This window comes from Rissa tridactyla, chromosome 9 (genome assembly GCF_028500815.1).
Source record: "Rissa tridactyla isolate bRisTri1 chromosome 9, bRisTri1.patW.cur.20221130, whole genome shotgun sequence".
Lineage (NCBI taxonomy): Eukaryota > Metazoa > Chordata > Aves > Charadriiformes > Laridae > Rissa > Rissa tridactyla.
The window spans coordinates 47,879,382-47,901,585 of record NC_071474.1 but is presented as its reverse complement, the minus strand read 5'-3'; the positions used below and the strand labels follow the sequence as shown (position 1 = coordinate 47,901,585).

Below are 22,204 nucleotides of genomic sequence, written 5' to 3'. Positions count from 1 at the left end.
GTTCTAATTTTTCCTCGCCTGGGAGCGGACAGAGCCGCCGTCTTTGTTAAGAGTCCGTTCAGAGTCCCTTGACTTTCTCTCACCGCATTTTTGCACCTTTGCGACCACGTTTCCCGGAGCCTCCTGAAGCTCCACCGCTGTAGACCCCCGCTCCCGCCTCCGCTTCAAATGTTCGACTACATCGGACGAGGGAGCGCCTCGCTGAACACGGGTTAATTGCCTTTTTCTCTAATGCGGGCGAGAAAACTGCTGCTCGCGCCCCACAGCCTGTTTTAAACCCTCCACCGAGCATCGCGCTGGGGCTGTACTGCAACTCTAGCAGCGGGAAGCTGCTAAAGATACACACACGTAAAAATACATACGTGTATACATAAATGTGCGCCTATGGCCAGCCATATACCAAGAAAACCCCTCAGCAACACCGGCTCCGTGCAACAACGTCTCCACTAGCAGACCGCGGGGGGGCGGAAGGCGGGAGAGCGCCCCGCGCGCTGCGCCGCCACTCTGCGCATGCGCGTGACACCGCCCCTAGATAAATTCGGCGGGCGGCGCGCGCTCCTTCAGAGACGTTGGAGCTGGGGGCGTTGGGGGTTTCTTGCTGTGGGGACAGGCTGAGAGAGCTGGGGGGGTTCAGCCTGGAGAAGAGAAGGCTCCAGGGAGACCTTCCAGCCCCTGCCAGTCCCTAAAGGGGCTCCAGGAAAGCTGGGGAGGGACTCTGGAGCAGGGAGGGGAGCCATGGGACGAGGGGGAATGGATTAAAACTTAAAGAGGGGAGATTGAGATGAGATCTGGGGAAGAAGCTCTTTGCTGTGAGGGGGGTGAGCCCCTGGCCCAGGTTGCCCAGAGAAGCTGTGGCTGCCCCATCCCTGGAGGGGTTCAAGGCCAGGTTGGGACGGGGCTTGGAGCCACCTGGGCTGGTGGGAGGTGTCCCTGCCCAGGGCAGGGGGTGCCACTGGGTGGCCTTTAAGGTCCCTTCCAACCCAAACCATTCTGTGATTTTATGTAAGAACAAGTACAAATGTGGTAATTCTGTAGTCTCAGGGCAGATAGATAAGAATGAAAATCTGTTCCATGTCAATTTTGATTGAAGTCAATACAGGTTGTGGAACCTGATCATGATCCTGGTGCAAACTCCCCTGTGCCCCTGTACAGGCTGACAGAATACCTGACAAAGAATGATCCCATAATCACAGTCAATATTGGAGTTTCCTTGTCAAGGCTGCAGTTTTTGTAACGTGTTTGTGTTACTCCCACATGCTGTTCAAATGGCAACACATGCCATGCTGATGCGCTCTAAGAATTGAATTAAAATCAACTAGTTGGCAACTTCTGAGGCAAAGGAACAGAACTGCTGTCCCAACGACAGTAAGTAATGCAGTATGGGGATCTGCTCCCAAGTCCAAAATAGTCATTGCCCTTTGAAGTGATTTAAAAGGAGCTCTGCAATCAGAGCTGTCAGGTTTCAGAGGAAGAAGCACGCTGACTCTAGGAATGGTTGAGATGAATCAGGCCAGCTTCTGGGTACTGTAAGCTGAAGGAAACTTGGAGCTCTGCACCAGATCTAGGGGCAGAGTGTGGGTCCTGCATCAGGAGAGGGGTCACAGCATATTGCCGTGCTGAAAGGGTTTAGAAGTGAGGAGAGAAACCAGCCGGGCCCGAGCTCCAGCGCTGCAGGAGTCCTCCTCTCACAATGGGAATGAAGATAATAGGAATTTACCTCGGGTAACTCGGGACAGCACCAGTAACAAACGCCTCATTCAGCGTCTGTACGTCAAACAGGATACAGAGAACTAAAAACAGCTCGGAGGAGACAGCTGGCAGCGCAGCCTGGAGTTCTGAGAGGGAAGAATGCCTGCAGCAGCCCAAAAGATGAATCTCTTAACCCGGAGAAGATGGGTTAGCCAGGAGAAGAGGTGCAGTCTTTCGTCTTAGACATCTTCAGGGCCAGGATTGTTGCTGCTAGATTAAATAACTGTCTGTCTAAAAGCCTACATTAGACAATTCTACATATTTAAATCAGGTGCTTTTTTAAAAAGAACTGGTAAAAAAATACCTAGCTTATTCCTCATAAGCTGAAGCTTTTAGTTCAAGGCTTGATTTCCTCAAAAAAAAAAAAAAAAGGAAGGGGGGAAAAAAAAGGTTGTCTTACATGAAAAATAGAATCTTTGATCTTTGTCAAGAATTTACTTCTGTCTTTCAAATTTATGCAGGAATGGATCTTTGAATATTTGAGAGTATCAGAGAGGGGAGGCACGGAATACATTGTTTTTTCTCTCTAGATACAGAAATTTAAATTTTCTCCCAACAGGCACAGCTGCACGAAGCCCTCCACTGATATTATGCTGTAGCTCTACACTTCCTTTTGCACCAGAATTCTGCTGCCAGGCTGATGCAGCTCCCCCAGCCGGAGAACGGACTGCTGAAATGGATGGTTCAAATGCAAAAGGAACATCCCAATCCCAGAATCAAGACAATTGTTTTAACATCTCAAAACAGTAAAGGTAACGTCTCAAAGGGGGCTCTGTGTGTGATATATCTTAAGAAAGTATTTCAGCCTACCAGGACAAACAGAGTATCAAAATTATTTAGTGTACAGTCTCCCAGGAGGACTCTTGGTACTCCCTGGGGAAGGTCAGCGCTCGCCCTCTCCCTCCTGCCCTGAGATACCTGGAACACTTTGGTTATTGACTGCTCTTACGTGCCTCCTTGTGACAGCGCACCAGCCTTAGCAGTACCTTCACAGCGCTGGTCTGTATTGACTTGGGAAGGTGTTTCCTTTTTTTCTTCATAAATAAAGGTGGCTCCTGGCAAGAACATCTGTGAAGAGAAGCCCCACAGTGTCATGTGCAATGAGAATGTTCTGTCCAGACCCCATTATGAAGAGTGGATACACAGCTACAAAATACAGAGAGGAAAGACAGGGCTGATGGACTGAAAGACAATCTGCGCTGGTAAGCTAAAGGCGTATGTCCTCATGGGTTTGAAAGCTACAGCAGTTGTTGCAGCCAGTTTCAGCTGAATGAACCCTGTAGAGAAGACATTAGCAGATACATTAGTGGGAAGAAAAGCACACTGCTGCTAAATCGGTGAATGTAGCAGCTAGGGCAGCTGAGGCAGAAAGCAATCCCGTTAGAGTCAAGGAGGATTTCCACGTGTGCAGTGTGTGCAATGTAATGGACGTTTAGCCAGTGAAGGGACTAGTTTCTTGGATACTGGATAAAAAGCGTCCACACAGCAGACAAAAGGGTTTTCCAAAGAGGGTAAATGACAGCTGAAGAGACCAGTTTCTAAGACAGACAACACCCAACTACCTGTGTTTATTGCAGAGTTGCTGAGGTTGGAAGGGACTTTGAGACTGCCTAGTGCCACCACCCTGCTCACAGCGAGGTCACCTAGAGCAGGTTCTCCAGGACTGCATCCAGTTGGGTTTTGAGTATCTCCAAGCATGTCCCACAACCTTTCTGGGCATCCTGTTGCAGTGCTTGATCACACTCACTATGGGTTTTTTGTTCAAGTGGCAATTCCTGTATTTCAAATTGTGTCCGCTACTTTTCCTTTCGCTAGGCACCACTCTGAAGAGTCTGGATCCATCTTTAGTCTGAGCAGCAGGTGTTCATACACACCGAGATTCCTCCTGGAGCTGTCTCTTCTCCAGGCTAAACAGTCCCAGCTCTCAGACTCTGCTGGTACGACAGACACTTAATATCTTCGTGGCCCTTTGCTGGACTCATGTCACTATGTCCCTGTCTTACCGTGGGGAGCCTAGACACCTCCAGGCGTCTCCCCAGTGCTCATCACCTCCCCGGACATGCTGGCAACGATTCTTAATGCAGCCTCTTGGCTGCCTTTGCTGCAAGGGCATGTTCCTGGCCCAGGGCTAGCGTCTAGCAGCAGCCCCAGGCCCTCTGCAAAGCTGCTTTCCAGCTGGTCAGCCCCAGCAGGTACTGGTGCCTGGGGTTATTCCAATTTACAAACTGGAATGGTACACAGTAAGTAACAGGCTGGTAGACTGCTAGGAGATTCCACTCCCTTCTCCTTAGGCGAGTAAGCTGAATTATTATTAGTTTAATTTAAAAAGCAGAAATTGTACAGTCAAAATACTTTGACATTTTTCACTCTGGCAAAATGACCCTTATCTATTTAACAGTGTTGGAATGCAACTGATTGCCCCAGAGATTTTAGGCTTTTACGCTTTAAGCTTTTTTTTAAGCTTTAAGCCTTTTTTTCACATTATTTAAGGCTTTTAAGAGCCAACACAGACATGAAGAATGGTTTTACATGTCTCCTTTTAAGACGGGGAAAGATGTAAAGAAAACAGCCACCCCACCTCCTTTTTATATTTGCTCAGTTCAAACATCTCGTACAACAGCCTTGTCAGACCCTGAACCTGGAATCGGAGAGCTCTGTGGTTTTGTCTGGCTCCGGGGTATATTCATTTGACACTCTCACAAAAGAGACTGCAGTGGCAGCTGCGACAATGACTCTGCGTTCTGTAACAACGTGCCAAGGTCCACCTTTGCCGTGGGAATTCAGCAGCGTTTCAGCTCTTCATTTCTCTTGCTGAACTCTCAGATATCCTAATTAAGCAGAAAAAGTTAAAAGTGTGATTAGTTGTGAAATGGCATGTGAGCGAGCCTCTTTGCCAAATTTGTTCTGAAAAGTACTATGCTGGTTAGCAGTTGGTGGAAAGTCATAACACATTATTTTGCATAACCACTGTTCCAAGCTGCTGCTACTGGATAGCTGTTCGCTATTCATTGTAAAATATGTTTTTTCTCCCCCCTGCCCCCTTCCTGCTGTACACCTCCCCTATTTTTAAAGCGTATTTTCAAAGAAAAATGTGCAGATTATTCTGATAAAATCCTTCTAATTCCCGGATATCGTAATAGGAGAGAAACTTGCCTGAAATTTTGGAAGGGAGTAAGTTAATCACCGAACTGCACGATACCAGCATTCACGTACTGCCAGCACTTAAATCTGAACTATCGTTATTTATGAAGTGCCTTCTGCTACACAGATTCTGTACGTTGTACACTCAAGTTATTAATGCTAGAAGCTTTATTGGCAAAACTTTCACTTGAACAATCCAAAAGGCTCTAAAGCTATAAAAATTACAGCTCAGGGCCTGTACAGAAATAACACCACCACTCCATGAGACAATCTGCAAGCACTGAACGAGCAATCACACTTCTTGGGACTTTCAACCTCTTGCTTTTACGGTTGTTACGCACTGTAAATCGCCCAAAGAGATCTAGCTGCGCCATTTCCTTGACAGCCTGCCCCCGTTTTTGTATTGAGCACTAAGGGCTGTTTGCACAGAGACACAACACGATGATACCAGTACTCTGATCATCTTCCGCAGTAGTACAGGAAACCAGCTAGGAAGACTTGCTCAGTTCCAGAAATATCTGGACTTTTCTAATTGTGATCCCAGCCTAAGTGCCTTTACCATTAGAAAAAGACTAAATTAGCTTCATTGCCTACCTATTGTTAAGTTGGCTTCGTCATTGCTGCAGCTGTTGCACTTAAACAAATCAGTGACTCCACAGAATTGTCATCATTGATCAGTCCCCACCTTCTTCAAACTGAGCTGCCAAAACTTAAAACCATTTTGTCTAAAAGTGAGAACTTCCTGCTCTTCAGGGTAAAAAAGCAGCCTGCGATTCACTGTTCTCTGGTAAAACTCGTATTACATGCTCAAGCAAACGACAAGATATTTTCTTCCAAGGGGTCTGACCACTGTATTGCCTTCACTGCAGGCTCTTTTTGCAGGCATTCACTCTTCTCCTTTGGCTGCAGGTCCTTCCGTGGACATAGGCAAAGATGTTGTCTTCACGCTCCACTGGAAGGGCCTTCCCAGCATCGCCTGCAAGTACCTTATGGGTGACATCGAAAAGGTAGAAGTTTGGTACCACCCCGAGCTGCCAAGATTAAGACAAACTGCTCTAAGTAGAACGGATTTGCACAGAAACCACAGACCTTTTCATACAGGCACAAAGGTAATTGGGTATTGATAACTATCCATGTCAAAGGAAATAAGATACCTTTGGAGCTAATGCAATTTTGTTTTAAAAAAAGAAGTAGACAGGCAGCCCTCCCTTCTCCCCCCGCCCCGAACCTAATCAAAGGGCATCAATAAATCCCATTTAAATGAACGGGAACACCGTGCACTGCGCAGCTCTCCGTCTTTAGAAAAACCCAAGCTGTAGGTTAACAGTAAAACTCCCCGAAGCAGCCGAGGTGGGCGGAAGAGGCAATTTCTTTGTGCCTGTAGGGAAACAGCTGCCTCTCCTCGCTCCAGTGGCACCCAGAGTCACTCAGTCGGTGAACCACAGCATTACCAGAAGCGTTTCCAATACAGTGAGGGACCAATGCAAGAGGAGAATCACTCAGAGGATGTAACAAGAAAAAAATACCCTGCACAAAGGCGTGAACTGACCCATCACACCCAGGGGGTGGCTCAAGGCCACATGGATTGCAAAGCCCATTTCCACAGCGTGAATTCTTATGTTCTTATTGAATATATCACCGCTTGTGAAGTGTGGTACACGACAGTAATGCTTTTCTCCAGGGCGTGAGCCCGGAATAAGGGAGAGAGGAAAAAAAACCATACACAGAAGACAAATATGAATAGAAGCCATTTGGAACTCAGCCACTCAGCCATTCTTCTCAATTTACTGCCCGTGAAGTCACAGATTGAGAATTCTGTACATTTATTTTCCCAGAAGCCTGACACCAGGCTGCAACACATACCAGCGGAAAGCACCGCACAGCTGCCTCGGCCTGTGAATTACTGGCGTTGGAGCAGCGGTGCTGGCCGGCGGGCTCAGAGCATCAGAGCAGCACGATAAAGCAGCTCACGGTTCTGGAAGTGGGCACAAAGGAGCCTGTTTTGCAGCTGTGAGCTGAGATCTCACTAACCAGCCGCTGCAGAGACCGGCAGCTGTACAGTGGCTTCCCTACAACACCAAGGAGCTGGGTGCTGATTAAATACTGTGTTTGGAGCATGGGATGACTCACCTGAACACACATCTTCAACCAAACGCTCGTGACGTAGTGGAGATCTAGTGTGCTTGTCAGGTTTGCTGCAGATAGGCTGTTCCAGCTGCCGTATTTGGCAGGTGACAGACACCCTATAAGAAAATAAATAAAGCAAAAAGTACAAAATTTGAAATAAACACATCAGAGAGAGTCTCACAGAGTTTCACTGCACCTCTCCCCCACCACCTTTTGAAGTGTGTGTCTCTACTTGTAGCTCTGTCATCACACACAGACTTGAGAGGCTGGTAACAGATGGTGCTCGTTAAACTGGAATGAAATTGTAACACTGAAGTTTAACAATCCCAAAGGGATTTGCCACAGGGACATTATGATAAACCAAAAGGGAGAAGTAAAATACTTTTGAAAGGTGTTGAGAGCTTTCAACCACTTCATGCTATCCTACCTCAGCCGCACCTTCACTCCGTCCCCTGGACCGAGCGCACGTCTGCGTTCAGCTGGTTACGGAAATCCACCTCCATTAGGCTCAATTTGTATCTGGACTCAGGGCTGATCCCCGCTCAGCCCGGAGGGCAAAGTTAATGCCCTGCCAAACTGCTTAGTTCAGTATTTTCCAAGAATATCTGGATGTCCTACAGCTGCGCATAAAACTCAAGCTGACAGAAAAGGAAGGCTCTTTGCTGAGAACTCCTGTCACTTTTCATATTGAACTGCTTTGTAGTCTCTGTGTAATCCACTTACCAGCTTTGTTGTTTTACGTCCCGTCTCTAATTACCTACAACAATCATGCAGTATGTGGAGGGAAAAAAAATAAATCAATGAATGGTTAGATGTGTTTGCACAGAGTGTCTTGTAAGATGTATCCTCAAGCTCCGTGCTGAGATCTCCCCTTCTATTCTTGGCTTTATTTTGGAAGCCAGACGTTGCCTTTGCTTTGTAAGTGATGCAGTCCGTCTCCCATACTAAGGCTTTGCTCTTCTCAGATTCTCGGCTGCAATCACACTTCTGTTTTCTGCAACATTCCTTTCTTATCTTCCACTTTGAAGGCAACGATTACCAAATCCTTTCTAAAACCTGTCAGGATTACGCAGCGCAAGTGGTCAAACTGTTAATGAGCTTGCAGGGCTCTGAATGCCAACTGGGATGCTGAGCCTCTCTGCATTAGCTCACAGATGCGCATTTAGCTCTAAATCAATACAATACACGCACTCTGTGGCAAGAACAGGAGTTACTCCTCCTCTCACCATGTAACTGGCCTGGGAAACGGGAGGAGTCTAACAGCCTGTGCCAGACAGCAGGCAAAACACAGCAGGAGCACAAACGGCAGCGATTTCGGGAAGCTCATCTCACACGCACCCCCATGGATAAATCACAGCTTGAAGCAGCTCTTGCTCTTTCCGTTTACCCAGCTGAGCCAGGGAGGCTCCTCCAGCCAGTGATTTTTCCCAGGATTCTCACAGCCTGGTGGGTGAGACCACCCCAACTCCCGCACATTAGAGGTGATTTTGGCCAGGGGTCACCACGGCCACTTGAGTTACGCCCCTCCTCCTACTGCTGCCTCTGAGCTCTACAACACAGACCGAATCACAGCCCGAAACACCCAAGCAGCCACCGCTCTCACATTCCTCAACTCCATCTGTTCTGGTAAAGCCACAACTGGCATCAGCACAACTCTGGCCTCTTTTCACGTGCTTTCTCTCAACCAAGATTTTTAACCCAGAAGTGGCGACGCTTTCGCTTACCCCTCCTGAAGACCAAGAAAGCTCTCAGGTAGCTCCCCCTCAGACAGCCCCGCAAGCTACACTGGTGAAGACAAATTCACTTCAGATTATTTTAGCTCTTCTTTCAAGTAAAAAAGAAGACATTGTGTGCTCTAACAATCTCTTTCACCTTGGGAGACCAAACATCTTTAAGCACTTACACCTTCCAAAAGGTTTGCTTAATACAATATTTTTATTCTTTAGCAGGAATCCATAAGGCAGAGCCTTTTGGTTCATTGGTCCGCCAGAACCATTCCTCCAAGGAATTTCAAAAGCCATTGCTGAGACTGGTGGAACTCATCGCTCCCCGTTTCCCCTCATTGTTTTGTCCCCCTGTGGTTTTACTTCACTGTTAGAACTGGCTTTCACCCAGGCTCCAAGGCCAGGACAGCTGCAGCCTGTAAAGAAAACTCTTTGGTGCAGCAAAGCAACGCACAAGCCACAAGTTCCAAAAAAATAAAAGCTGTGCCGTGAGCAAGGGAGATGACAAAATGCAACGCCTGAACTCGCTGCGCTCACCAGACACCTCCCCTATTCTGTATCACATGCCCAGCCCACCAGCATACCCTCTGTCCCCACTCCGCAACAAAATACACAGGAAAGGAGAAAAAAGTATATTAAGCATTAGACAAGACAAGGTGAAGATGCACCTGAAAGCAGAAATCACGTTATTCCGCCTTAAACACCTTGAAACTACTGGGGGAGGAAACATGGGCTGAAGAAATGTGGCGGTGCCAAACTTGTGGGGAAATACAGGGAAAACAGAGCCAGGGACAACACTGTCATGACTGTGGTGTCAGCGGGATTCAACTACACATGGTACAGCAGCGACTCCAGAAACGCCTGTAGATTTTCTACCACTGAAATCTCTACAGGGGTAATTCACTAGGCAGCGCCCCCCCTCCCAAAACACACAAAAGCCCCCAACTCTGACCACCTAAGCAACACATTCTGTCTAACTTCTGTCGTGAGCTGCAATTCCCAGCCCCCAGAAACACCACTTACCATGAATTCTGCTTCATGTTTCGGCAGCAGCTGCCACCACACGGACCTTTTCTTCAGTTGTTCTATAACCCGATGCAAAAATTTTGGATAGGAACAGCAACAGCACCAAAAAAAAGGAAATAAAATTACTTTACAAATAACAGGAATCTCACCTGTTTACCAAATAATGGCTCACATATGTACCATCCACCGCTGTAAGTATATAGATTTTCTTCTACATGAAATATAACCAAGGGAAAGGATTACAACAACTGAGAGGAAAAAACTACCTGCTGTCAGCTTGCTCTTGTTACAAATTAGAACATTTTCCTCTGTTTGAAGATGACGTTTCAAGGTATTAACTTGCAGGAACAACATGAAAAATGTGAGATTTCCTTAGGATTTACCCAGTCACCCCAGAGAGACCGCAAACCACCCGAGGGCGTTTGGGGTGTTTGTTTCTCTTCCAAAGGGTTGTGCGATGAGACACTTAGTTTGACTTCAATCACTGCTTTATTCAGCTATTTGTTGCAATTAGAGGCTGTAAAATTATACAAAATTGGGGGTGGGGTGGAGACGGATGAGAGTAAATAGACAAAATATTTCTGCAAAAAGAACAAAACGTAAAATACACAGACAGAAGTGACCGCAACTCTTTACACTGAGCATGCTGGTCCCAGAGAACTGGATAAATAAAACGAAGTGTAAAAAGCAGCAGTACCAGCCTGAGATGACGTCATTTAAAGCCAGGCACCCTTCCGCCGGCAAGGCCGGGGGCGCCGCGAGCCTGTGGGGGTGAGCGGGATGGGAAACTGGGCTGCGCCGGGACGGACGAGGCTCCGTCCCCCCGCGCCGGGGGGACACCGAGCCCGCCGGACGTTCACCCAACCGCTGCTCGTCCCTGGGTTCTTCTTGTCGGCGACCATCTGAGCTCTGGGGAAAAAACGTGATCTTTAGGTACAAACATCCCCTTCCCCCAAACAGAAAGTAGGAGCACGGCCCGGCATGTCAGACAGCGCCCACAGGCGCCCCGCGGCGCCGCTGCTCTGAGGGTAAAACACGCCTTTACAGGGGATGTGTGGGCCTGCGGGCTCCCGCTCCCGGCTCCCCGCCCTCCCGCCGAGCCCTCCCCAGCCCCGCGGGCAGACCCCGCCTCGCCGCCCCCCGAGCCCCGGCCCCGAACCGCCTCCGAGCCCCCACTGGCGCTCCCGCTCCCTCACCCAAGCCGCCATGACAGCCCGACCAGCCGGAAGTGGCGTCACAGCGCTTCCGGTGGCGACATCAGCGCGCCGCCCGTCACTTCTGTCCTGCCGCCTGCGCGCTGTTGCCGTTGCCGCCGCCGCCTGGCGGCGCCGCCCCGCGGGGTCTCTGGGGAGGCCGGTGGGGCCGGGCCGGGCCGGCCTGTGTGGGCCGTCGGAGGCCGCCGCAAGGACGCACGGCGCATGCGTGAAGCGCGCGGCTCGCTGGCGCCCCCTGCCGGCCGGCCCGCGCACACCCCGCCCTGACGCATGCGCTGGGGCCGGGCCCTGGGGCCGCAGCCGGGCCCTTCCCCCGGCACCGGGCACCGCCGGCCGGGCCCCTTCCCCCGGCACCCAACTGGCCGCGGGCCCCGCTCCAAGGGCCCCGCCAGCCCCCAGGGCTGCCCCCAGCAGCGACCCCGGCCTCCCCTCAGCCGCCCCCTGTTGACGGTGGCGCCTCGATGTTGTCAGTGGTAGATTCATTTCTGGAAAGTGCTTAAGGAATACGTTACAAGATCTCCCTCCGTTACAGAAAAGGGAGTTTTTTCAGCATCTTTTGGTGCGCAAAGGGATGAGGGGTGGTGGGGACGGCAACCAGATTTTATTTTCTTTCAAAACCTGCCGCAGGTGGAAGGTGCTGCTCTCGCTGTGGCAGGTCGGGCACAGCAGCGCACTGCGGAACGTGTAATCGGGGCACAAAGGTAAAAATTCAGGGTGAGGAATAGCCTGAGAAAAGAAAAGCAGCAGGAAAAGCCAAGGAGGACGCTGAGGGGCTGTGGGAGCCCCGGCCCGGCTGGAAGGAACAGCCTGGGCTTTAGGCACGGCCTCGGGGATGGAGAAATGTGTTCCTCCAGCCCACAGCAGAACAGGTGCTTCTAATCACCACCTTTAATTACCGAAACTGGTGTCAAAGCAGAAGGGACTAGAGGTGTCTACCTATAGCACAGCACACTATGGAGCATCTGCAAAGTTAAAAAAACTCCACAAAAAAATTGAACAACAATAAAAAGCCCTGAGAACGAATGTAAAGGAAACTTGGCTTCAGGAAGAGCGATGTGGCTCTGAGGAAGGTGGAGTGGATCCATCAGTCACAGTCGCAGCTTGGGAACGTGCTCTGCCGACACGGCAGCGGCCTCGGCGCTTCTGGCTGGCTGGGCAGGGTGATCCTCCCAGGAAGGACAACGCGGAGAGGAGCTGCCTGATCCAGCAGTAGGGTTGGGTTCATTTTAGTTGTTTTCTTTAAGGCAAGCGTTCAAGTACAGAAGGAATCGGGTGTCAAAAAGCACTAGGTTGGAAACAGAGGGAAGATGAAGTGCTGTCCCTCTTCTAGGCAGTGAAAGATTGAGAGAACTATGGGATAAGCATGTGTATAATGCACCTTTTATGATGAACTACCATGACTGAAGTGAAACAGCAAATTGTAAGCAAACAAAGGGAGAAGCAGAAAGACATGGGTCTAACTCAAAGATGCCTCCACCTCCACACAAGAGAAATCCTGTTTCGCTAAGCATAAATGTCCTTCCTCTTGTTATTGTCTACGGTGGTTTACAGATCACCAGCATCGCTGTATGTAACAAAACATATAGAGAGAGAAATAACTTTATGGACCTACAAAATATTATATTTTTGAGCTCTAGGAGAAGCTCAGGCAAATCACATAAGTCTACCAACGCTTTCCACAGCACACTGTACTTAGGCAGACGGTATCCCCCTCGATGTAGCTTTTCAGCGCGGGCACCAGCAGGACGGCACCTGCATCCACCCGTGCCTTGGAAGAGCAGAAAATTACCCTCAGTGGAAGCCAGAGGTCCCTCAATTACCGGCATTGCAAAGCGCTGGGAGTACATGATGATATTCACTCATCAAGTTGATGACAGAGGTTTTTGCTACTGAGGCGATGACGAGTAAATGGTCGAAAAATGTGCAACTACAGTGTTCCTGTCCTGGGGAAAACAGCAGCAGCCATCAGTCCCTGCGAGGACGTCGGCTGATCTAAGGAGCGTTTTTCTGAGTCAGGGAAAAGCAGAGGCAGCGGCTCCACTGAAGGGAATGCGCTGTGAAGCTGAAAACCCTGCTCCACACAAAGGAGCTGGCTGTTCTGCACGGCCGGTCAGAGCTGGACTCGGGTGCATAACAGCAGCATGTCAAAAGTGGCATTCAGTGATTTTTAATGAAAACAACCACCTTTCAGTGATGCATCAGGTGTTGTAGGACTGTTTTTGTCCAGTTATTGTGCTGCGAGCGCTGCAGGCTGCGGTGTTATTGTGTGCTACCACACGGTTGCTGGTCTATGTGTGACCCCGAGTCTCTGCCATCGCACAGCTGGTGTTGTAGCTGGATAAGCAGTAACTCATGAGAGCGAAATCCAGAGCATAAAACCACGTAACACACCGGTTGTAACAGCCCTTTGCCCCCAGAGTACAAATAATACTGGAACCTGCTGAATTCAAGGAAACCTCTGGAGCAACTTACAGCCTAATATTAATAATACTGGAGGCAGAAACTGTCTGGAGAAGCCGGAACAGCAGAGAAAGGTGCTCCAGGAAGAGGAGCACTGGGGACCTGTTGCCCTGACCCCCATTACTGGCAGTACGAATAACAGCACGCCTCCTCGCCACGAGAAACGGGGTTTCTCCGGTTTGGAGAGACGAAGGCAGCTGTCAGTTGGATCCATTTGATTTTACTACTTCAGTCAGTTTACCTTTCTGTCTTCTCTTGGAGTTACAAACGTTGTCTCTTTTCCTTTTCACACATGCAATCTGATAACAAAACAAAACAGAAACAGTGAAAGCAAAGCTAAGCCGGGAACAGTTCGCAATCTCCACGTGGTTGGAATGGCTTATTCATCCCCCTGTGCTAGCGTGAGGAGAGAGAAATAACAAACGATTGTTACCCAGTTACCCAGGCGGGGACACCTCCTTCTGGAGGGGTTTCTGGTGATATCAAGGGGCCCCTCAACTGCGCTCCTTTATTTTATCCAGTTCATTAGGTATTATTCAGAAGAACCTGTTCACCCATCCTCTCTCATGTCACCTGCCACCAGTTGTTGTTGTTGGTTCCATCTCTATAGCAAATGGATAAACTTTGCATTTAATTTAAATGAGCTACTGTAACATTTAAGCATAATTTTTTTACCACCGTCTTTTTCTTTTTTGTTTTCCTTAAAGGAAAGGTCTTAGTACACCACTTGCTGTAATGCATTGCAGCCAAAACTTTCTGGAAACGGTAGACGTAGTGTTTAAGCTTTGGTTATTAGGTAGGGAGTCCCCTAATACCTCACTATACCATCATCCGTTGGAGTTTTGTTCTGGGTCAATCATGTTATTGCTTGCAATAATTCTAATGGGAAGAAAGGGAAATGTGTGTGTGATTCACTACTAGGCATTATTCAGCACTTGGTAAACATCCAGCACACGGCTCTTTCCTTGCTTCTCGGGAGCACTGGCGTGAGGCACCGCGAATCAACATTTTGGGGATGAGAATTTCATTCATCCAGCCCGTCCCCGGTCATCAGAACCCGCTTCGTGCAAAGCAGAGCAGCTTGAGAGCCCGAGCCTCAGAACCTGCCCAGCTGCCGGGTATGTTCATTTGGAAACCATCGGCCTAAATCAGCCTCCACGGAGGAGAAAAGCAGCGCTGAGCTCTGCCCCGGCCTGCGTTGCCGTGCCAAGTCATCGTGCTCCAAAAAAACAACTGGAGGAGACCCAGCCCTTCCGTAACAGTCTGGTGAGGGCTATCAGGAATCCGGTATTTATATCTTGCAGCAGAAGGAAGTGGTGGAAGAGTGAGGATTCGGAAAACGTGCAGGACATAAAATCGCATGTTCTTTTAGAGGGTGGTGGCACCACACTCGCCCACGGAACGCAGCTTCTTAATGACATTCTTAGGTGTCATTGAGACAAGCCCCTCAGCGAGGGCTGGGTGGCATCAGTTGTGTCATTTTATAGAAAAAATAGGTCAGATCTATTCCTGTGACTCACACTTATTTCTAAAAAATACAGGCTTGGTTATCGAGGGTTCAAGTTCCACCTTCTTTGCTGAGGAACAAAAGACTATCAGACAAATCCATAAGGTTTTCCTGGCTGAAAAATCATAGAATCACAGAATGGTTTGGGTGGGAAGGGACCTTACAGGCCACCCAGTGGCACCCCCTGCCCTGGGCAGGGACACCTCCCACCAGCCCAGGTGGCTCCAAGCCCCGTCCAACCTGGCCTTGAAGTGAAAAATGCACACTCTTACCTGTGTAAGTGCTGTGCTGTGCCACGGTAAACCCTGGGAAAATCGGGCATTAATGGCGAGAAATTGTCTGTAAAATATTCCCTGACGTGCTGGGTTATGTTAGCACGCATCGGCCGAAACAGGTCTTCAGGCCGTGGCTGCAGCGTCACATTACCAGGGTATGAAGATATCAGTGTATCGCTTTGTCCAAGCAAACTTTCAAGCTAAAAAGCCCCTTTGGTGTTTCCCCTCCCATCAAAAAAAAACAAAAGACCCCCAAACAGGATTAGTTGCATCAGTCAGGATTATTCTTAGAAAATCGCATTCAGGGCATTTGTGTCTTAACAAGTTTGGGTGAAATCAGAAACTAATGAATTCAGCGAGTTTTGCTACTGGCATTCTCCCCTCCTCCCCCCCACATTCCCCTGAGGGAAAAGCTCCGTATAGGCACCGGATCCTGCGGAGACACAGTGCTGTGGTTACATCCCTGTGCTCAGCAGCCGTCACTCCTCTCTTTATATATGCACACGTATTTGGAGCCAAAAAGGGTGACTGAACTCGCACAAAGAAAAAGCTTCTCTGGCTTTTGTATTTTCTTGTGCCGACACACGCGTCCATAGGCCCTGCAGAAAGCACTCTGAGCGTTTCTGGGCTATTGCTCATTACAGCAAGTATTAAAAAGAAAAAAAAAAAAGAAAAAAAAAACCCAACCCAAACTGTCAGACACAAGAAATATTTGCCTCGGCCCAGTATCGGCGTTGCGGCAGGAGAGGATGGGATTAATGGCTGCTGGCAGGCTGCGCGGCTCAGCTGAAGCAAGTGCTGCGGGAAGACGGAGGGCTCCAGCAGGCCCAGAGACATAGCGCGCAGCAGATGCCTTTGCTCTGGGTTCTCTTTCTCTCCCCTGGTGTGATAACGATCCTGATTTATTAGCGAAGATACAGCAGCACCCTCTTCCCAAGCGGTGTGCTGTCTCTGCAGCCTGCCTGGGTTCTTATTAATACTCTTCATCCCTCCCCTTTCAGAACGAGCAACAGTACGAGGCGGAGGAGAAGCTGTTGCCTAGAGATCAGACCGTGACGTTGATACCCAGGCCATGCTGTTTTGCCAAGCATTGTTAACCAAACCCGTGCGATTTGGGCGTGGATTATTTGGTTGTAAGCAGGTTTATAGGGTGGCAGTATTAAAACAGGCAGGAAGGACACACGGCATCGGTATTCCTTCGCACGCAGGCACGATCGGTTCAGGTTTGTGATCTGCACGCTTTAAGGTGCAGCAGTTTTCACATCCCGGGCTCACTGTAAAAGTGTGAAATATTTTCCAGAATCAGATTTGGATTTTAAACTTTGGCTTTCCTAGCAGTATTGTTTTGCTTCTCCCATCCTTTGGTGAATCCCAGCCAGCCGTGGGCTGCTGTCTGGAACCGAAGTGTTGCACGACATTCAGGACCAGTGACAAACCCTGCCGTGCGGCCAGCTCGCTCGGCTTTCGGCACGCGGCAGCGTGTACACCAACAGCACCCGGCTTCTAAACTGCACTGTTTGCATCCAGCACTTCGCACACACAGGATGAGCCTGTAACACAAATGACAGCGCCCCGTCTCCCGCTCCTTTATGTAATCTCTGCCTCCACACAAACTCGCGGCGGAACAGGCTCCAAAGGGACGCCCCAGTCACTCAGGACTTGCATCTTGCTCTCCGGCCATGGGCTAAATCAAACCCTGAGGCACAGAACACGTGTCGGGTGATGCAGACCGGCTCCCTCTCGTCTGGTGCAAAGCTAATCTTGCTGATTTTCTGGGCAGGATCCCTGGCATCCCTCCGGTCTGTCACTAAGCATCAAGCCCAGGCCCGTGAACCAGCCAAGCTTTAGCATCGTGAAGTTACCAAAGGATAATCCAAAGCATCACCCAAAATGCCTCTTCTGTCGGACAAATCCAGTTCTACATCCGTATACCCCGTTCTTAATGTTCTTACCCTGGGCCAAGTTTAGGCTGGTGGAGCCTTTCTTGAGGAAAGCAGGGTGACGGCTGGCATCTGACAAGGGAGACAGAGCCCGAGAGCATCCAAGCTGAACAGCGACTTGATCTCCACCGGCGGAAGCTCCTTCCCAGGCACGAACCACTCGGGATTCATTCACGTCACTGGGTAAGATTTTGGTTTCGGGTATATTTAAGCTAATTGCTTGCTCTGGCAGTGCGTTTCTCTCACTAAGCTCAGGTTGTTAAAGGTCTGGAATGAAATTTAGATGCAGCTTTTGTAGACAGCTCATTATGAGAAAACAAGAAGTACAAGGACGCTGAGCCATTTGAAAGTTGGGAAAAGCAGGCACATTTTTACTAAATTATTAATTGTAATTACTAAATATACACACCGTCCTAAGCGCAGGGCGCTAGCCCAGACTTTTGTTGAAGAAAAGCTGCCTGGGTGGGACAGCAGGATGGAGGCCACATAGCAACCCCCACCCGCAGTGCAACAGAACACACACCTGAAAGCTCCTTCTGGAGCACCTACAAAAGGCGTCACGAGCTGCAGGTATCCCGCAGACACGCGCTGGGACCCCCTGCCTCCACAGGGATCTCGCTGCGACCAGCCATTTTTGTCAGCTCGAGATTTTTTCAGCTCGAGAATGTCAGCGCATTCTTTGTGGGACTGCGCCTCGAAACTGCTGGGGAGCAAAAGGCGATGTGAGATCCTGCTTCCCGAGCGACGTGTCACCGCGAGAAAACACCACGCAACTGCTCTGGGCCCTGCACGCACTGCCAGCAAGCTCCAGGTGGAATTCAAGATGTTCCCTTTTCATCCGTAAAGCACCGAGTTCGTTAGCAGCAGTGGCTGCCCTTTCCCTGCGCCAAAACGCTGCAGCTGAGAGCAGAGAGAGAGAAATGAGTTTGGGGCATTGTTGGTGTGAGGAGGAGGGAGCTGATGGCAGAGAATTCTTCATGGAGCTGCCGCAGCCCTCCGATTCCTAGCCAAGTTGGCTAAAGCCAAAAGGTAATAGTCTCTACGTGTGCTGAAATACTCATCAATATTTCATCGGTTGTAGGAAAGTATGGCCCAAGGGAAAAAAAAAAAAGTAAGTATTCCAACACCAACATTGGGTTGATACAAAAATACAAAAGCTGTTATGTATTTTAATGTATGGCACAGGCCTTTCCACACTTGCAGAACTTAACTGTCACCGCTTAAATCACAACTACATTTGCACTGTTGTTAAAGTTGGGCCAGAGCCCTACCTCTGAGTCTTAAATTGTCTCACGTCCAAACCGTTCAGGGTGCAAACACGCCTTAGAGCACTCCCAGCCTCAACATTGCTGGAGCTGAACAGGCCTGTAGTGGCTGCCACATTGGGAAGCTGCCTGGATGCAGAGCGAACAGGTATGTAACGATGTTCCTTAGCTCCAAATGTCTATTTAAAGACTGTCCCTGTTCTAGAGGGTTTTGGCTTCTTTGTACTTTCTCCGCCTCCACCCATTTCTCCCTGTCTAACCATGCCCTGTCTCTAACGGGAAGGAATTTTCTCCGCTGTCAAAGTCCCTTCTTTTGTCCTTATGCTAAACCTTCATTATTGCGTTATTCTCTGCCGATGCGCTTGTCTCCAGACCCGCACTCTGCCTGCTACCCACATCACCCAGCTGCTAATCCCCACCGGTCCCAATTCACCGTCCCACTCACAATTGCGCTCTGGGCGTCCGTCGCGAGCTGCTCGGTGCCGTCAGACCCCGCAGCCGCCTGGCCCCGGCTCCTGCTGGCCCCCGGGCAGTTTGAGCTCTCGCTATGCAGCATCGGAGTCCAGTGAGACGCACCCCGTGTCGCAGGCCAGGCGTGATGCAGAGTGTCGGCGTTCTGGTGCAGGTCTCCGCGCGGTCTCGGAGGAGTGGGAAATGCCGGGGAGCTCCGGAGCACTCCCAGCTCTCCCAGCCTCACTCTCCCAGCTGGCAGAAGGGGAAGCAGGAGGCATCTAGAGGGAATTTGGGAGGACGGAAGGGAGGGAAGAACAGGGCAATGAGATGGCAGAACTGAACCCAGTGAAAGGCAGAACCTTCCCTGTTCTCTAACATGCAGCTATTTAAAAAAAAGGGGGGGGAGTCATTACATTCCCCAATGCCCAAACTCCTTCCCACGCAGCAAGACACCTGCTTCAGAGGGACACCCCTGGGACGAGTCCAAAGAGGCTACTCCTGCCTACACTGGCTGTGGCCAAAGTATATTTTTAAACAAATTGCAAGAAACTGTTGTTCATTCACAATTTTTTTTTTTTCATTAACAGGCAAGAGAAAATAAGCGTTCATCTGTCTAAGGGGAAGAAAAGCTGGTAATAAACTGTCCCATTAAAACAAATTACCTGGATCTGCTCTCCAAAGCTGGCAGCCCAGCAGTGTTTAAGTCTCCTATCTGCCCGTGCTTGGCTTGTTATTTCATTACGACAGAGATAGGGATGACAATCTAATTACATTGAAATGTGAATCTGGGCTTGGAACAGCACATCCCATACATGACCCAGGAGATACTGAGGGAAGAAAGAGTTTCTAGCATGGAAAGAGACAGCCACTTTCATTTATTAATGGTTTTTCAAACAAGGGACGTCTTGGAACCTGTTGAGGAGAGATATACCCGAACCGTAGCGACTGTGTCTAACGGGGTTGTGTGTAAAGCACTCAACTGACCACGAGCCAAGGAGAGAATCAAAGGTTTGACCTTCTTCAGTCCTGCTGCCTGCCTCGATCATGGTCTCGTTCCTGAGCAGATGGAGAGGAACACACGTCTCCGAACTACCTCGTGACTGGGAAAAGGTGCCTTTTTCTCTCCACTATCATTACCTGTCGATGCCTCAAAAACAGTAAGGCCTTAAACAAGGTGTTTAGTTAAAGTAACATGCCCTCGTTATTGAAACGGGGGCAAACAGAGCGCTGAGCAGCCAGCGGGTACAGCAGCAATCCTCTGTCACCTCCATCCTCCTTTCCACGGTTAGACCACAGTCACTCCCGTTAGAAGTGCAAGAACCATGAAAGCCTCCAGGGAGCCTCCTGCACAGTCTGTTAAATGCAGCTGCTCCAAAGTCTCAGCCCATCCCACGGCTGCAGTGGCGGCTTCCCTGCCCGCAGCACCCCTGCTGCCCGCAGAAAACAGGAGGGAGAAGATCTCCTCTCTGCCAGCCCTTACCTGGGCAGTGCTCACGCTGCCCAGGTGCCACCTCGCTGCCGGCAGTCTGCTGCTTACCTCCGGTCCTTGTCGTCCCTCTCCTCTGTTTGAGCACCGCGCAAGTCTTCTGCCGTGCTTGACTCCGGGTTCGTTATGGGGAGACAGCTACTTACACCAGCGCCGGCGCTGCCAAGGGCTAACAGAATAAACCTGATGTGCGCAAGCCCGGGCTGAAGTGAGAGGAAGACAGCTAAGGCTCAGGATACTGGAAGTTATGTTTAAAAATAAGAAACAAAAGCAAAGCCTTTCCTGTCAGCTCTTACAGTGCTTCAGGAGAACCAAACGTTTCCCTGGGCAATAGGAGACGAAGGGGTGTTTCTTACGGCAGCGCTCCCACGTTGGCGGGAGGCAGCCCTGTAACCAGCTCTTGGTGTTACCTTTGGGGATGTCAAGGCCTGAGGGAGCTGAACAGCTTAAAAGTCACTTTCTGATTCTTTGCACCATCAGATTCCTCTCCGACTCGGGGCCGAGGTACACTGAGAAGAGATCACAGAAGACAGTTTGATTTCCTGAAGCTATTGGTGAACCTGCCCTGTTGATTAGCGGAGATGCAATATCCCAAACCGCAAAGTTGGTTCAGTTTTCCAGCGTTAAATTCCCCCTCCCTTTTTTTTTTTAAATAGGAAAAAGGTAAGCTGAACACTACTCCAGCACCATTTCAAGTCTGTCTGTCCCAGGCTGGCAATCCTCTTAGCATTTACTGTCACGCCAGGAAAAGGATTTGACACATTCTATATAGGAAATGTATTTTTATGGCCAGGTAAAGAGCTGATAGCTGTTTGTCCCCTCGAAGATCCAGGCAAGCATTCGCGGCTCTGAGAAACCACCTTCTCGATTCCAGTCACAGCCATGCCAGACCGGAGCCCGCATCTATGTCGAAACATGTTTTCAGCTTCTGATTGAGACGGAAAGGCGCTGGGTCGCATTCGGCTGGATGTACGACTAAGGAGCCACACTGGGCCAGCAGCTACAGAAAGGCGTTAGGAGGGAGGACTGGAACCAAATTAATCTTTCCAAGAAATTAGCTTCCCGTCTTCTAATCAAAACTGGATTCAAGCCTTTGGGCTGGAAAAGGATCACGCTAATACATTTCTCACCCCTCTCACTTTTGAATAATTTCTAACCTCCAGATGAGGTGAAGGGTCTGACGGAAGCGGCGTTGTGCCATCGCAGAACTGACCCGCGCACAGCCATCGGACCTTCCCCCACTGCGACCCAGCTCCAGCCCGTTTGCAGGCGGGGGAGCAGGAAGAGGGAAAAGAAGTAGGTAAAAAAGTTACATGAGAACCATCACAGTCGGACACAGACTCGCGAAGCAGGCAGGGTTCAAGTCACATTTATTGCTGTTTGGGGCAGGACTCTCAGGCGGCCGTTAGCAAAGCCCTGAGTACGCCGATACTTTGAACGGGAGACTTCAGACAGAATTTTTTGAATGTTTAGATACAAAACGTGCCATCACCGCAAACGCACAACCACTTGCTCCCGACCCAGCTCCGACGCTTGCGTGACCTCTGCTTCTTTTTTAGGGGGTGGAGAGGGGGGGCTGGGTTTCCAAGAAATGTGGGATGCAAAAGGAGTCCCGTTATTCCGAGATTGTACTGGGATAATTTCCAATGACCTTTAACCTTTTCAGACCAAGGGACTTACGTCTGCTTACACTAACAATAAATTTTGATCTCGGTCTCCGGTTTGGCAAATTAGGAATCTGAAATCCGAATTACTCTAACGAAAAGCAAAATGTTTGTTGATGCAGTTTGTGGTCGGAGCCTGGCCATTGAAGCCAGTGGAGCCCCAGTGCCCTGCG

General features: G+C 49.6%; 2 long non-coding RNA genes across 23 annotated transcripts in view; both read right to left on the bottom strand.

Annotated features, from left to right (window-relative positions):
• Window positions 1–2,582: 2,582 nt before the first annotated feature.
• On the bottom strand, window positions 2,583–11,113 carry LOC128914561 (uncharacterized). 21 transcript variants are annotated; one of them, XR_008468362.1, is made up of 7 exons: window positions 10,964–11,113; window positions 9,765–10,676; window positions 8,742–9,157; window positions 7,741–7,774; window positions 7,021–7,133; window positions 5,485–5,921; window positions 3,285–4,577 (listed from the first exon to the last, which is right to left on the bottom strand). It is a non-coding gene; the product is annotated as an uncharacterized LOC128914561 (long non-coding RNA). The 21 variants fall into 21 exon arrangements; XR_008468363.1 differs by having other exon boundaries at window positions 8,742–8,802; window positions 10,964–11,112; XR_008468349.1 differs by adding an exon at window positions 2,583–2,895 and having other exon boundaries at window positions 3,312–4,577; window positions 7,021–9,157.
• A 1,367-nt stretch (window positions 11,114–12,480) lies between these two features.
• Window positions 12,481–22,204, bottom strand: part of LOC128914767 (uncharacterized) — a 39,121-nt gene continuing 29,397 nt past the window's right edge. For both annotated transcript variants that reach the window (XR_008468427.1, XR_008468426.1), the window contains exons 8-10: window positions 18,874–20,876; window positions 17,176–17,430; window positions 12,481–13,740 (exon numbers count right to left, since the gene is read on the bottom strand). This is a non-coding gene — a long non-coding RNA (uncharacterized LOC128914767). The remainder of the gene's footprint in view (window positions 13,741–17,175; window positions 17,431–18,873; window positions 20,877–22,204) is intronic.